General features: G+C 34.7%; 1 long non-coding RNA gene across 4 annotated transcripts; it reads left to right on the top strand.

Moving 5' to 3' along the window:
- The first annotated feature begins 8,435 nt into the window (after positions 1–8,435).
- On the top strand, positions 8,436–11,437 carry LOC141721368 (uncharacterized). 4 transcript variants are annotated; one of them, XR_012574727.1, is made up of 7 exons: positions 8,436–8,644; positions 8,709–8,757; positions 9,190–9,278; positions 9,553–9,621; positions 9,745–9,880; positions 10,050–10,227; positions 11,187–11,437. It is a non-coding gene; the product is annotated as an uncharacterized LOC141721368 (long non-coding RNA). The 4 variants fall into 4 exon arrangements; XR_012574724.1 differs by having other exon boundaries at positions 8,437–8,635; XR_012574722.1 differs by having other exon boundaries at positions 8,440–8,757.
- Positions 11,438–17,035: the final 5,598 nt, after the last annotated feature.

Raw genomic sequence — 17,035 nt, 5'->3', positions numbered from 1 at the left:
ACCCCATGTGCATTCAGATTCTCAAAAATGGACCCTTCATTCCTATGGAAAGGGTTCCTGAATCTATAGATGGATACATGGTCATACCTGCATGTTTTACACCTAAAGATCCCTCAACCTACACAGAGCCAGAAAAAGAAAAGGTTTCACTGGATGGTGCCCGCGTTTCCCTATTTATTGGAATCAAGTCAACATATTCTATTCAATATTGGTTATGATTGACGTTAGGCCTGACCCATTACTATGCTTTAGTGGCAAGTAATATTTATTATGAAAATGAGAGTGCTTTGACAACAAGTCATTAATATAATATTTGAAATTCAAGATCCTTCCACCGCCTTCGTCATTGAACTGATATAAAGTCGTTGAGCCCATTATGCGCTTTAGGGCCAATAACATACTGATTTGTCATGAGCAAATAGTATTCTATATTGGTTTATATTAGCCAATGGTTTATTGGGCCTACCCTTTAATGTGAAGTCATTGGCGGTATACTTGATGTAGAGGTTCAGAGACCTAACAATATGAGTTGCTTCCGATCTAATAATAAATATCTAAAATCATGATATAGTATCAACAAGTCCCCAAGATTTTTAAAACTTATAGTTTCTAAATTTTTTAATTATTTTGATGTTATTAAAATAACTTATTATCATAATTTATTTAGCATAGTTTGTCAAATAATTATCAATTTATTCCATGTTACTAAAGCTCTTCCTCGGGACAAATGAAAAGTATGAATTCAAATTATCACATCTCTTATGCAGTTTAGCAGCAATATTATTGAATATAAAATTGATGTACCTTTTTGTTCCAATATCATTGGCAAGATGGTAATTATATTGTCCTATTTGCCAAAACAACTCTGCCAATGCGAGGAAATTACTGGGGTCACTTTTGTTAGTAAGCTTTTTACTTCCATCACGACCTATTTGAATCTTAGTACCTTGGTTTTATCTTTTCCCCCCTTCAGTTCATTCCTTTGGCTGTATACTATTTTAGCACTAAATAAGCTACCTGTGTCGATGATGACTTATAGCTTATTTTTTAGTAGCTTTTTAACTGGCCATCTCAAACTTTAAGCTTTATTGGAGAAACTTGGGGATATATTTTACCCACGTGTCAGCAATCCTAGCCATCCCCTATTTACTACACATTTATTTCATTATCCCTAATTGTAATTATAATTAGGGTTTTAAGAAGTGGTGTCCTGGAGTATTTTCTCAACTTGCCATTCCGGTAAGATCATTACTCCTGATTCTATTTCTTTTTGGAATTTTTTCACCCATATGAAAGTGTGAAACTCTAATACTCCATTTGCCTTTCTTGTGCTATCTCAGTTGCAGCCCGCAGTAGTCTTATTTTCTATAAATTTTTCTTCTTTTCCACTTCAACTATTCCAAGTAATTTACCAATAAAACTAGTAAGTACAAACTACTGTAAACAACCTACACTATAATTAAAACTATATATATAGTGCTAGAGACCATAGTACCATCTTCGAAAAGCATCCTTCTAAAACCAGTGTAGGTGAAAAAAAATTCTTGAACATTTGTTTAAGTTTTAGCTTATGATTCTCTGCAACTTTCAATACTTTATGCACACTAACAATGTAACTTGTTGTAAAGCTAGATACACTTTCGACTGAAACGATTATACCTAGCCATTCACAACTTAAAATATTCAGGGGTCGAGTTGCATGGCTGATGAGTTGCTGCATAGGACTACAACCCGAGGAACATAATATACCAGAAAATCAGCATATTTTCCAAATTAAAGGCAGTGCCCAGAGTAATACATTTTGATGCTAAACCAAAAGAGATTATTTCTAGAAAAGAATTTACATAACTTTATCCTAGTCATATTTTCTCAATCTTAACAAATTTTATACCCTGTCATTTTCCTCACACAACATTTTTCCTTATATTCCACCTAGACTTATTCACAATTTCTCATTTTATTCCACCCAACTGAACACAACTTTAGCTTTTTAGATAGATGTAATCTGATTTATGTGAAGCTATACATATATTTACTAACTAGAGTGATCTAACATCTAAGGCCAGAACATATAAATGTGATGATAATGGTAAGTATTGATATCAGAATTGAGGGCTAGTTGTCCGTCCTCTTGAAATTGAGAGACGAACTTAAGGATTAATATTTACTAACAATAAAGATTTCATCCACAAAGCAAATAATTAATTTATGAACAACATTTCTTAAGAACCTGGATATTTGTATCACCGGCCTGATATTACTCAGAATTTTTTAAGGTGTGTTTCTGAGGGGAAAAGAAAGAAAAAACTGATGACAAGACGGGAAACTTCTGACACTATAGTAACATAGTTCGTAAAAGGCCTAGTTTTTACCTGTTTGAGTTCCATTATGCATATCATTATCAAGCAATTTGTTTTACATCTAATATGAGTTCTAATATGTGGTTGTTTTGCAAATGGAAACAAGCTCAAAATTAACAACCAAATAAGAGGTTAAATGAGCCATGTGTTTATGAGTCTTGTCAGTTAGATTTTTCTCTGCAGTTCTTTTTTTAACCAAATAAGAGGAATGGATAATCTCGTTCCAGGTGTATACTCAAGTTTAACGTAACTAATTATTTAACATGGCCTAGAAATAGGATGACTAATTTGGAGATCACGAATAACGTTAATACCAATCACTTGAAAACTATTTTTTTATCTAGACGAGAATTATTTGCAGTAGATGCTATAAACGAATTCTCTGCATTGGGCAACAGTCATCTACATGTAAGTTGTAACACCAACCACAAAATAACGCGTCACCATCAACCAACTTTCATTTGCAACATAAATTTTAAATATACTAAACTAGTCAACCAAACTAGACAATAATAACAGTAATAACAAGCATTTAGCTTTAATACAATCAAAACTTCCTCTTTTACCCAACAAAGATTAGATAGACGTAACAAAATTTTAATTCCCGAATTCTCTTTTATAATCAATATGTTATTCAATTTAATTATAATTCTACACAGTAGAGAGGGGGGAGAAAAGGGGGGAGAGAGAGAGTATACATTTGATATTTTTATTCCCGAGATGTTGATGGAGGAGTGGATCCGAGTGGAAGCAGAGAGAGGAGGCGAATGCGTAATGAAATTGGAAAAAAGAAACGAGCGAATCTAACACCCCGATTTGGGTGTTGAAAATGGTGGGATTTGTTATAAGTTATGAACGAGGAACCCTCCAATAAATTCCCCTCAACCCAACCCTCATAACAAAAATATTTCCCAAACGTGGGTTGTTTAAACTCACCCCAACCCGGCCCAGCCCAACCCCGCTTAACCCCCAATCCAAACAGGCCCTTAATATTTGTATCTTATTTGCTGCTAACTCACTATGTGTTAAAGTATTATAAATGACCCATTCAATTCTAACGCTTTTATCTGGTATCCATATAATTTGTGTGAAGAATCGTCTGTAGTTTTTGGACTTGATTTTCTCCAACTGGACTCTCTATTTTTCTTTGAATAAGATGATTCATTATTTTAGTTTTCTCGGGCTGTGGTTGCAAATTCCTTAGAAAAACTGTTGTTTATAATGAATTTTCCACTCTATTTCATTGAAACTCGCATATTGTTTGGAGGTTCTGGTACGAATTTTATGTTGTTTCTTTTTCCAAGTCACAAGCACCAGTCTTACATTTTTTGTGCTTCACAATGCCAAGGCCTTCTATGTAGATAAACTTCTGGCCAACTAATGTAGATAGCTGCGCTTTAAATAGTATTATTCTTGTAAGATTGCAGTTGAATTTGAGATTGTAGATTCGTTTTTGGAGCTCCGATTAGTAATTTAAGTTGCCTTATTTTCAAGGTTACTTCGTGCCATTTGCACGTTCTTGAATGTGCCATTTACCCATCAGTGTAATTATATTTTGCTAGATTATTTTCCTTTCTTTCTGAGGAATAATATTGAAGGAGGTTGCAAATCAATGATATATTAGAAATCTAGACAATTGGACCCTTATTCACTAAAATAGACACATCTCCTTGTTTAAAATTTATCTTTACGTACCTTTTTTGCATTAAAAAGTAGACTGAGATCTTTCCAACAATATATAATTCGATGTCCAGAGAATTCTGTAGAAAACTAACAACTATAACTCCATGTACAAAAATTATTTCGATGAACCGCTTTATGCATAAAAACTAGACTCTGAGATCTTTCATACGATATATAGTTTGTTATCCAGATTACTTCCTAGAAAAGCACTTTATTCCGTGAAGTTGACATTTATATATGTAAAATCAGGATCCTGGACAGCCAGACCACCATTTACTCGAACAAGTATAGTTTTCTATAGAAAATTTATTTTTAAGAACCAATTTTTGCAAAAAAAAACTAGGTTCCGGGATATTTCTAATGGTATGTAGTCAATTGTCCAGAAAATTCCGTAAAAAAATAATTTATTGTTCAAAGACAAACCTTGTTTACTTGAATTTATGTGCTTCTTAGTATATACTTTATCCTTTTGCATTGTTTTTCATCTGGATTTTTGCTATTTACCTTTCCAAGACATGAATTCCTGATGCTTTTGGCTTCTCACCTCTTTTATAAACAAGTGAATAGCAAAGAAAGCATGTTATACAGAGAAGAGTTTCCGAATAATGCTAAATTCCAAATATGGATAGGTTGACCATTGTGCACTAAAATAGCTCTAACTTGCTGTAGAAATTGATCTTCCTGAACCAATTTTTGCATTAAAAACTAGGTTTCAATATCTTTGTAATGGTATATAATTTGTTTCCAAGAAAATTCTGCAACGGAACAGTTTATTCAATGAACTTAGGGCTTTTGCACTTTCTGGATTTTGTATTTTCTTGTTCATCTTCCTTTTTGATTAGCATTCAACCATTTTCATTTGTATTTGATTCCACAAGTAGAGACATAAATTACCTTTAGCTGTAATATTTTGTGCTTATGACAAAAATAATCTCTTCAAGTAGAGTTTTCTCTGAGTAAATACGTAGTCCCCGGTTTCATAGGTTTTAGAGTTTTTGTTTTGAACGGTGTATGATGCACAAACTTGATATGTATTGTTGTATTTGTATGTCGTTTGAACAGACTCTAACCCTTTTTCTCTTTTCAGATGTCTTCTATTCGTACCTAAATCGACCCCCCTCATTGGGATGATAGTGATGATTATATCGATGAAGATAGTGAGTATAATAGCTTTGATGATGATATGTATACCTATTATGAAAAGTATAATACTAACAGTGATGGTAATGATTATAATCCTGAGAATGAATATCAGTTCGAGGATGATTGGAATAATGCCTCATGGTTTGACAAATCCATATATGCATTGGCGAATATGTCTAGTAATCTTACCGTTATTGACATAAAATTCATGAAATCCCTATATGTGATACCTGAGGAGTATACGCGTGTCTTGCAAAAGCCTACAGACAAATTATATGAACCTCAAGTCCTTGACGGTATGATAGGAATTGGTTTATCAAAATATGCTATAAAATATGGTCTTCGATTTCCTCTTGATCCTTTATATGACGAGATCCTTCATGATGTTAATATTGGCCTAGGACAACTTCTTCCAATTAGTTTTTACCAAGTAAATTTTTTTATCGATCGTTGTCATAAAAGAAGTGTTAAGCCTTAATTAAGACTCTTTTGGCATCATTATAAACTAACCACTTCAGCCAAGCATCCTGGTTTTTATACACTTGGTTTAAAGATAGGTTCACAAACATGGATTAATTCGAGTGGTAACAATCGAGGGTCACACGAGGCATGGTTTTACTTGTTTAGCCCGGATACAGAGTTTTACATGGATTGGCATGATGATAAACCCAAGATGAAATATCCAAAACTTAAGAATAAAGAGAATTTTGTTACATAAAACTTACTGAAAACCATGAGTCTTCCATGATGACTTCAGCTATGCTTAGAGATGAGAGGTTCTTGAATAAAGGTAAAAATCAAACCTCACAACTTTTTTGTAGCTTAGCTTCATAGCTCTTTTTGCATTGGCATCATTTTCTTGCGTACATTTTTGCTATATGATGTATCACTATTAGCAGCACTATTAATATTTCATGATTTATAGCTTCATGACGATGCATCATTGATTATTTAGCGTGCATCCAGCTATACATATCTTTCTGAGTTTATTAGACTTGCGCCTCGTCAATTTTTCTTCATTTGCATATAAGTTGGTTCTTAATATCTTTTATTTTTACTTGCAGTGTCAATTATGGATACAGATGAACAATCTCTTTTTAAGGTGCTTGAAAAGCAGGCATTGGAAGAAGCTGAGCTGAAAAAGGGCAAGAAGACATGTGGAGTACAAAAGTGTACAAAGCTGAAAGTTTCTCATGTCGAAGAAATAGATTCCACTTCCAAGCCGGTTGACATAATTGTTGTTGAGACAAACGTGACAGATGTTCCTTCTCCACTAATAAAAAAACAAAATACTGTCATGGCAAAGACTTTTGAATTTACCTTGGAGCATGCTTCAACGAATTCTATTACTTTGGTGAAGTCTCTATGTTCTTCAATAACTTATCATGCCAATGACTCTGGAAAGCTTTCAAAGATGAGTTCTCTTTCTTGTGAAAGAGAGATTAGGGCTTTAGCTTCACATGTATATTTCTAAATTTTTTATATATTTCGTTCTCCACTTTCTCGGTCAATATTTTCATACTTGTTTTTAATGAATTTTCTTTATGTGCAGCTTTGTCTTTGGTCTCCTGAGCAAGGGAAAAAGTCCCAATTTGAACATGATCAACTTAAAAAATTGGAAGATGTCGTTGATGCTACTGAAAATAGGGCCACAGAAGAAATACAAAAAGCTGCTCTCGCCGAAGCAAAATCGATCAAAATGGAGGAAGTTGCCAATACAACTGCAATTCGTGAGGGAGATCTCAAGAAAAAAAATTCTTTCTTGGAAGAACAACTCCAATAGGCTGAAACCACCGAAGCTAAATGGCTTAGTGTTGGCCTCAACATGCGATTGAAAATGGTTAAAGAAGCAGGGTTGGACTTCAAGAAATGGATGTTTTCATATGAGCTAAAAGCACTTAAAGTAGAGGAAGATAATGATGGTGATGAATAGATTTCCACTCCTGATGACGCTGATCCAAAAAGAATTATAGAGGATTAGTACTTCACTTCCAAAGTTGCCCATGGTAGTTAAGACCTTGTAACCTTTAGCATAACTTTTTTCTCTAGCTAGATTCATAACTTTTACTATTTATTAACTAGCTTTTGTTGTATGATGATGAAGCCTTCAGGCATACTTTCAATTAAGCCATTGTCTCAATGCATATGCATCCTTTGGAGAGATTTTTTTACTTGATAATCATGAAAATTACGTAGGAGTTACCTGATGCATATAACACTTTATTTATCATCACTAAGGTCAAAGTGAAATATTCTTTTCCACCACTAGCATCATGCATATTTAAATATCCTCCCGCCAATGATAAAGTTATTGTTCACTAGCTTGGGGTACACTTTAGTCTTTATCAAGACATCTTAACCAGCTATCATGTTTGATCAAACCATCATAGAATTAAAAAAAAATTGGTTCATTTATGCTTCCAATCCTCAAAATTTAAAAAAGTAATTTTGATCTGGATTGCGCACTGATGAGATATAATCTGTGATCTATAAATTGTTAAATATAAAAAACTGTAGATCACCATTTTCTTATCTCGGTCGAACTTCCATAGCTTCGCACTGAAGCGTATATCCGACCAATATATCATCTGCCCCCAAGTGACTCGTTGCTTCACTAAAGAAGTGGTTCGTCACTAGTTTAGGACGTATATATATATTATATCCCTATGTGAGTGTCGAACAAATTATAAGTAGGGTGTTGGATTAATTTTTTGTTCCCGAGTGATCATCAATAGATCACAAGTTTGGAACTTAACCATTTTATCACTCATAAATAATTATTAAATTGGTCACAAGTCAAGGATGAATATTTGATTTTCCCCCAAGTGTTTGACGAAGAGTCACTAGTCCAGGATTGGAATAATTTTTTGGCCCCAAGTGACCTTTGTTAAACACTTGTTTGGGCTGGAATCGTAACCTCTAGTTGCTTCTCATCTTTTAAGGATGTTATCACTACTAGAAATAGTGCCTACGATATCACCCCTTTAACATCGGTTAGAAATGTCACCGATGTTAAAATCTATTTTAACATCGGTCGCTTCAAAACCGATGTTAAAGGTGTTCTAATACTTCAGTATCTTAACCAACCGATGTCTATAATCGTTTTTTAAAAAAAATAAAAAAGGGCCGTTTATTTTTCCCCCCGTTAATATATCAAAAAATTCCCCCCTTAACCAAAAATTTTATTCTTAGTTTTCCCCCCTTAACCAAAACCGTTTCCCCCCTCCCTCTCATTTTCTCTTCTCTCTCTCTCTCTCTCTCTTTCTCTCTCTCTCTCTCTCATTTCCTCATCTCTTCTCTCTCATCTCTCACTGTCTCTTCTCAATCACTCTCTCTAAACCTAATTATACCCCTATTTGTACAAACCTTTAATTAAACTCGATTAATTTCTAAATCGAGCTCGATTGGTGCTAAATAATCTTGAAAGAAGTTGGGTCTACTCGATTTATGTGAGAAAAGTAAGTTTATTTCCAATTTATTTTCAAATTTTATGTTTTGATTTTAATAGAGTTTTGTTTACAGGTCTCTGGAGCTTTGTTAGTGTTGAAAGAAGATGGGTTTGCTTGATTAGGTATGTATACAAGTAGCTTTGTTATTTTAATAGAGTTGGGTATGTATACAAGTAGCTTTTTAAAAAAAAAAAAAAGAATCCACTGACCATTCTTTTCTTCATTAATGGTCACAAGATCAAGTTCAGACTAAACAATAACAGATCTCTCCTAAAAAGGTCGTCCTTCTTTTTACCTGCAATTTATAAAATTGTCGATTTTAGCAACCGGGTCAGCTGTTTTCATGTGTTTTAGAGGATTGTTTAGTGTGTTTGAAGCCAATTTGACCATATTTGAGTTTATATGTTAGTATGTGTTTGATATGTTTATTGGGTTTTGTGCATTTTGATGGTTTGTTTGATGGTTTATTGGGTTTGATATGTTATTGATTTTTTGAGTATTGCTAATCTTTGGGGTTTGAATGTTTGATCATATCTCCGAGTATGAAATTATAGAGATATCGGAAAATGTTTGTAACTTGAAGAAGCAAGAAGCTGATTGGATTCTCAAAATTGATATTGTTGAAGAAGGAGATAGATTGGAGGTAAGAATGTTGTCTTTGGCTTCTAATGTGTAAAGGTTCTTGTGATTATTGGTTAGATATTATTAAATGTGAATGACTGTAACGCGAGAATATTTGTTATTTGAGAACCAAGTAGAAACCATTGTAAATGAAAGTTGTAATGGTATAACTACACGAGAGATTTTCTGTATCTTGTAGAGATAAATGTCACAAATCTTTTCTGCATTTATTGTGCTCAATTATGTAAACTTAGGTAACTGTACTCGAAGTCTTATCTAAAAGTTTCTTGTTTCAGCTTGTTTAATATGACTCTGAAGGACAGTGAAATTCAGAATGCAAAATGATTGAGCGGGCTTGTCAAGAGGTGATGTTCCCGATGACATTGATATGTATTATTGTTGTAATATCACTGTAGTTTAGTGCTTGAAATTTACTGGAATTCTTCTTTTTACTAAATATACCTACATATTTTCTTGGCTAAATGCAGGTCATGGGGTATTATGATACCGATATTGCAGAATTTTTGTACAAGAAAAAATCTTAGATTAGTCAATTGGTTGATTATCTCTGTTTATGGAAAGGTGGTTGAGGTTAATAAAGAACTCGATGAATCTCCTGGTTTGGTGAGTTCATTGTACTTAACACTCCTATATATTTCCCATAAATTTGACCTGCTTAACTAAAATTATAAATTGAGAATATATATATATATATATTCAAGTTGTGAAGACAAGGACTGTCAGTGACGTTCTTTAACAGATGCATATATCTATGTTTTTTTATATTATATAGGATTGCTCCATCAAGAATTCATGTTACTTGTGCATTGGTTAATGAGAGAACTCTTGCGGACGAATCCACAAAGGTGTCAAATATTATCACTGTACATAAAGACTTTGAAGTAGTTCACAAGTATCTAACTGGTATTGCTACCAAGGAGATTGATTCAGTTCTACCTCGACCTAAAGAAGTAAGTATATGGGTAGAATAGTGTACAAGCGTGGACTACTTTTCACCGTTCGTTTGTAGTCAGTCACCTTCATTTAATATCATTTGCTAATTTAACTTGATTTAATAAAGGTCACATGCTTAATAATATTTTGTAATGTACAATTATCTTGAGAAGCATCATTATATTGCAAATGTTGTCTCTTAAATGAGAGGAGGATTTACAAAATGAGATTGATACAGGGGTAGTATTGTAATATATGATGGCTCTTATACAGGATGTATGAAAACTACCTTATATTCTACTTGTGTTCATATGTTGTTATTGAAAAAGTAATTGCTAGTCTACTCACTTAATGTCTAAGTCACAGCCTTCTGTCTTTGTTAACCACTTCCTCCAGCATTTCTAAGTTTCTGGAAACATGTGGCTACTTGTCCTGCAGGACAATGGCTTTTTAGTGTATAGGAGTCGAGCTCAACTTTTAGTTACATCTTGCTCGCGGTTTGCATAACATTTTCGGACTAGTGATTAAGTGTCAGTTTTGTGGTGTGTGAGCCATTTTCGTAAACAAGTGGTCTCTCTGAGATGTACTGGTTGACAAACCTGAGGATCAGAGTAAGAGTCGTAATTAAACCGAACCTAACCGAATTTGTGCCTCAATCACGTTCGGGCCTGGCTTGTTAAAAAAAAACATAATTATAATACCTTTCTTGCTCACTTGCCCACGAGTGACTCCTCTGTACTATTCATGAGTTTTTACTTATTACAGTTCTGCTCGTGAAGAGCTCATATGCAAAATGAAAGTGTTAATTGATAATGACAGTATTTGAGAAGATTAACCATACTGTACATAATAGCTAATACCATACTTAGCTTCTAAATATACGTTTGACATTTGTGAAGTAAATAATTTGTAATATTTTCTTATACTTGTCTCCTATCAGCACTCACTTCCTGTCTGTACTTTGTTGATTATATAGACAAGCTAAAGAGGGAGTTGTACGTGATGCTACCAACTTTGCTTCAACTGATACTATTTATGGTTCAGCAGCATATCCATCCAGGGAGAATTGCTTGGGAAATGCAGCTTTAGTGAGCTAGATAAGTTAGGAATGTGATTGTAAGTAGATAGTTTTTGATGTTGATGTAGATATAGAAATATGTTGGTTGAATGTTGATATATAAGTTTTTTGGTATATATTTGTTCTCGTTTAAAATTGTTTTTTATTGATATAGCTTTTATTTTAATTAAAGAGTACGATGTATCTTGCATAGATATAACATCATTTAATTATTAACCAACTGATGTCAAAAATAAGCAAAATACAAGAATTTTGACAGGAAAAATTATGGAAATAGGAACTTTCACATCTTTAACCTAAGTGAAACCGATGTGATATGTCATATTTAACATCGCTAACCTAATTAAAATCGATGTGATATGCCATATTTAATATCGATTCTATGTAGCAAATGTACATCTTTAACATCGGTTAAAAATCGATGTTAAAGACCCCTACCTTTCTCTAAATATGCGAAGACATCAGTTTCAAAAAAAAAAGACATCGGTTTATAACCGATGTCTAAGGGCATTTTTCTAGTAGCATATGCAACTAAGTTTTACTAATTTGATAAAATTGACATACACATATCAATAAAATGAATAAAACTTTTATTGATAAATATATTGCTCATAACTTATTTTTGTTTGACAAAATAGATAAAACTCCTAATACATATTAAATAAATATCCTACTACGAGAAATAGAATAATGGATCATCAACATCACTTTATTTAAGCTTATCTGATCATGACGATGGTATGATGAGCCACTGGTAATATTTCTTTAGCTTGGAAATATTCCAAGTATTCTTGATCAGCGTACCATCCATAGTCTCGAGTTTGCAAGTCCCCAGTCGAGGCATACTTGAAATCTTGGATGGTCCTTCCCAATTGGGCATCATCTTGCCAAGTTGGTCTGGTTTTGACGAAGCTATTTTCCTAAGCACATAGTCGCCTACCCAAAATAATCTCTTTTTAACTCTAGAGTCGAAGTGTTGAGCAACCTTCTGCTGATGAGAAATAGTGTGTAGTGTAGCTACGTCTCTCAACTCTTTGGAAAGATCCACGTTTGCCCTTAGACCCTTTTCATTTTTTAGTCAAAAATTTGGTTACGATAGGATGGTAACCCAACCTCGACGGGAACCAAGGAATCAGTTCCATATGCTAATCTGAAGGATGTGTTATTTTTTGCTCTTCTTGTATTTGTATAATATGCCCATAGCACATGTGGTAATTCATCAACCCATAAACCTTTGGCATCTTCCAATATTTTCTCAATACCTTTGATGATGGATTTGTTTGCATTTTCCACCTGACCATTACCTTGAGGATAAGCAACATCACTAGTGTGATGTTCAATGTGATACATCTCCATAAGTTCAGCAACTTCTGTGATTTGAGAAAGTGCTTTTGCTTCAACCCACTTCGTCATATAATCAACTGCTACTATGCAGTAAACTGCGTGACCCCAATCTTTTGGAAACTTTCCAACAATATCAATTCCCCACATCGCAAAAGGAATCGTGTAGAGAAACGGAGTAAGCTCTGATGGAGGTTGGTGAGTAATGTTTGCATGAATTTGGCATTGGTGACACTTCTGAACATAATCTAGTGCATCTTGTCGAAGAATAGGCCAAAAATATCCATTCCTTAGAATTTTAAAGGCCAAAGCTCTTACTGCTAAGTGGTCAGCATATACTCCTTCATGAACTTCTTCCAAGGTCAACATTGCTTCTTCGGGAGTAACACATCGCAAGAGTGGTTATGTCATGGATCTTCGATAGAGCAAACTTCCAACCATTTTATAACTAGATGCTCTATATTTAATTTTTCTAGCTTTATTTCGATCGGGTGGCAATATATTATTCTCCAAATAGCTGCGGATTGGCGTCATCCAGTTTCTCACCTGGCCAATCAAATTTACTTGTCTTCTTTCAACTGATGGTTGATGTAATTTCATCATGTATATAACTCCATCAAGAGAACCTTTATCAGTGGTAGCCAACCTCGAAAGAGCATCTGCACATCCATTGTTTACTCTTATTATCCCCATAATTTCAAAAACATCGAATTCTGTCACCAAAATTCTCACTTCCATTGCATAAGCTTTCAACCTTTTTTCCTTTTGATCATACTCGCCTGAGAAGTGTTTAACAACAAGTTGTGAATCACTATAAGCTTGTAAATGAGTTACTTATAGGCTACGAGCTAATTTTATCCCACATATCATCGCTTCGTATCCAGCTTCATTATTTGTAACTTTAAACGTAAAACGTACTGCTTGACGATCCTTAAACCCACTCGGGTTAGTTAAGATCATTCCGCCTCCATAATTTTCTTGTGCAACTGACCCATCGACGAAGAATATCCAAAGCTTCGGGGTTTTATCAATATGATCATCAATGACATCCTCCATTGGTATTTTGAAAGAACATTCAACTATAAAATTGGTAAGCGCTTGAGATTTAATTGCAGTCTGAGGTTTGTAATCAATGTCATGCTTGCCCAGCTCTTAAGCCCATGCCAACAATCTTCCCGATACTTCAGGTTTAAGTAAAACTTTCTTCAATGGTTGGTCGGTAATTACCTCAATAGTTCTTCCTTGGAAATAATGTCTAAGCTTTCTCGCTGCTATTATTAACCCCAAGGCTAACTTTTCAATGTTGGGGTATCTTGTCTCGACACCTTTCAATGTATGACTAACATAAAATACAGGCTTTTGAATACCAACATCATCTTTAATCAACACTGCACCCACCGTCTGATTAGTTGTTACAAGATAAAGTTGAAGGGTTTCATCCCCCTTTGGCCATGTCAATAGAGGTGGTGCGGAAAGATATTCTTTGATGTTGTTGAAGGCTGCTTCACATTCATTCATCCATTTGAATTCTTTAACTCCCTTGAGTGTGTCGAAGAAGGGTAAGGCTTTCTCTACACTTCATGAGAAGAAGCGTCGAAGAGCATCTAATCATCCGGTTAGTTTTTAGACATCCCTCTTGGTCTGAGGTGCCTTCATGTCAATCATAGCTTGAATTTTTTCTGGATTTGCTTCAATACCTCTTTCGCTTACCAAGTAGCCAAGAAATTTTCCAGATCTAACACCGAATGTGTATTTGGTTGGATTCACCCTCATATTATGCCTACGGATCGTTTCAAAACATTCCCTTAAATCATCTATATGAATATGTCTTCACTCTTCACAATCATGTCATTGACATAACATTCCCTCTTTCTTCCAATCTGATTTTTAAATACATTGTTGATCATCCACTAATAGGTTGCACCAGCTTTGAGTAGGCCAAAAGGCATCTTGATATAAGCCCAAGTCCCGTGATGTATGATGAAGGAAGTTCTACAGATTTCTTCTGCCATTATAATCTGATGATATCCCAAGAAGGCATCCAAAAAGCTTAGTATAGAGTATCCCGCAGTAGCGTCAATAAGTTGATCAATGTTTGGCAGTGGATAATGATCCTTTGGACAGGTTTTGTTGAGATTAGTGTAATCTACACACATACGCCACTTACCATTTTCTTTTTTAACCACAATCACATTTTCCAACCACTCTGGAAATTGAACTTCCTCGATGAACCCTGCATCTACAAGCTTGTTGACTTCTTCTTCAATTACTTTTTGACGCTCAGGAGAAAAAAATATTTTCTTATGCCAAACTGCACTATAATTATCCTTCACATGAAGTTTGTGTACGGAGATGTCTTTGCTTATTCCTGGCATATCTTCTGCCCCCAAGAAAAGATGTCTTTGTATTCTCTCAGGACTTCTATTAATTCTTTCCTGATGGCGCTTGGTATGTCCCTGCCGATGGTTACCAAATGATCAGAGTTTCCAGGTGTAAGTTCGATATGTTCAGTCTTGGTGGCTGGTTTGGCAATAGGCTTTGTCCAATCTGTTCCAAATCTTTCCAGCTCAATGTTGAATGAAGTTTTTCTCCTCGAGCGAGTTGGTTCATCATCATCTCGTGCAAGTTGGTTCATCATCATCTTTAGTTATTTTTTGTTTTTTTTTTCTATCATCAAGTTCATCAACACCTTTTTCTTTGGCATATCGCTCATTCATCTCACTTAGGGCTAAAGTCCTTGCTGCAATCTAATCACCTCTTATTTCACCAATCCTGTCAGTAATCGGGAATTTCAGTTTAAGATGTGGTATTGAGCAGATAGCTTGAAATCTTGCTAACATAGGGCTTCCAAGAATAAATTATATGCAGAAGGAACATTGACAACATAAAATTTTAACTCATGTGTTACTTCTTTTGACTCTTGATCGATGCTTAGTGTGAGAAATATTTGTTCGCAAATATGTATTGGTTGGTTTTTAACTCCGTAAAGTGATGGTTCAGCACAAAGATCCATTATTTCTCCCTCTAGATTGAGTTGGTCATAAGCTTTTTTGAAATCCACATTCACGGTGCTTCCACCATCAATCAAAACTGAACTTTAAAATCATTGAGATAACATATGCAAATAAATGGGTCTTTATGTGGCCAAATTACCCTTTTGTAATCATCCATCGAAAAATATATTGGAAAAGGTTGTTTCGACCGATCTTTTTGTTTATAAATATTGTACACTTCCTTGACATAGCGTGTTTTAGAGGATTTGGTGTCATGACCTGCTAATGATCCTCCGAAGATAGTATTAATTTTCCCACGCACTTGCCTTTGATTTATTGTGGGCCTCTTTCCTTTGTTCCTTGTCTTTCTGAATGAAACGATCTAGCTTTCCATCTATGATAAGTTATTCGATCAATCTTTTCAAGTTGAAGCAGTCCTATGTCGTATGTCATATTTCTTGATGATAATCACAATACTTGTTGTTATTCTTTCTAAAGCTTGGCAAATTCAATTTTTGAGGCCTCTCAAAGTCTGACCTATTCTTTATTTCATTCAAAATACGAGACCTTGATGTGTTGAGGACTGTGAAAACCATCTCATTCCTGTTTTTCCTCTTATTCGCCGACCTTTCTGCATAAAGTTTATCTTTTGATCGATCCCTCTTAAAACAATCAGGTGACTTCTTTCGCTCGGGAGATCTATCTTTATCTGACGATTTATCTCTTTTCTTTGAACTTCCTGTGCCAAGGGCTTCCTCTCTTCGACGAATATTTTCTGCTCGAGTATACATATCATTCAAGCTTGATGGAGGGAAGTCGAAAAGTGATTTCAATAATTTGCTGCTTCGTGTTTATCCAGGCCGCTATAAAATAATCACATTGCTTGGTTGTCATCCAGTGATGATACTTTCTCGCATTTCTGTTTGTAGCGTTTCATGTAAGATGTTAAGGACTCGTCAGATCTTTGCTTCACATTGTTCAAAGATGCAGTCATTTGTCCAATCCTTCGATTATAGTCATAGTGTTTGATGAACTTAGACCTTAGTTATTCATAAGAATAGATTGAGTTTGGCAAAAGGGTTCGATACCATCCTTGTGCTCCATCCCTCAGGTATACTTCAAAAATACTGCACATGGTAATTTCATCATGACCAGCACATTTCATATGCCTCTCATATTGCGTAACATATTTGTATAGATCTGTCTTGCCATTGTAATAATTCATTTTTGGAATGGCATGTCCAACTGCAGGGACATAATCTCGAGTCTCTTTTACCAAAGGTGAATCGGTTCAAAATTCCTTGTTTCCCCCTCCTCGCATTTTTTCTTTCCAACTTTTCCAATTGCTCTCGTAGAAGGGCTGCTTCATTGGATTGATTATTGTTGTAAACTCTTCCATCATCATTCCTTCTT

The sequence above is a fragment of the Apium graveolens genome, chromosome 1, assembly GCF_009905375.1.
Source record: "Apium graveolens cultivar Ventura chromosome 1, ASM990537v1, whole genome shotgun sequence".
In the NCBI taxonomy this organism is placed as follows: domain Eukaryota; kingdom Viridiplantae; phylum Streptophyta; class Magnoliopsida; order Apiales; family Apiaceae; genus Apium; species Apium graveolens.
This window is presented reverse-complemented; position numbering and strand designations above follow the sequence as displayed.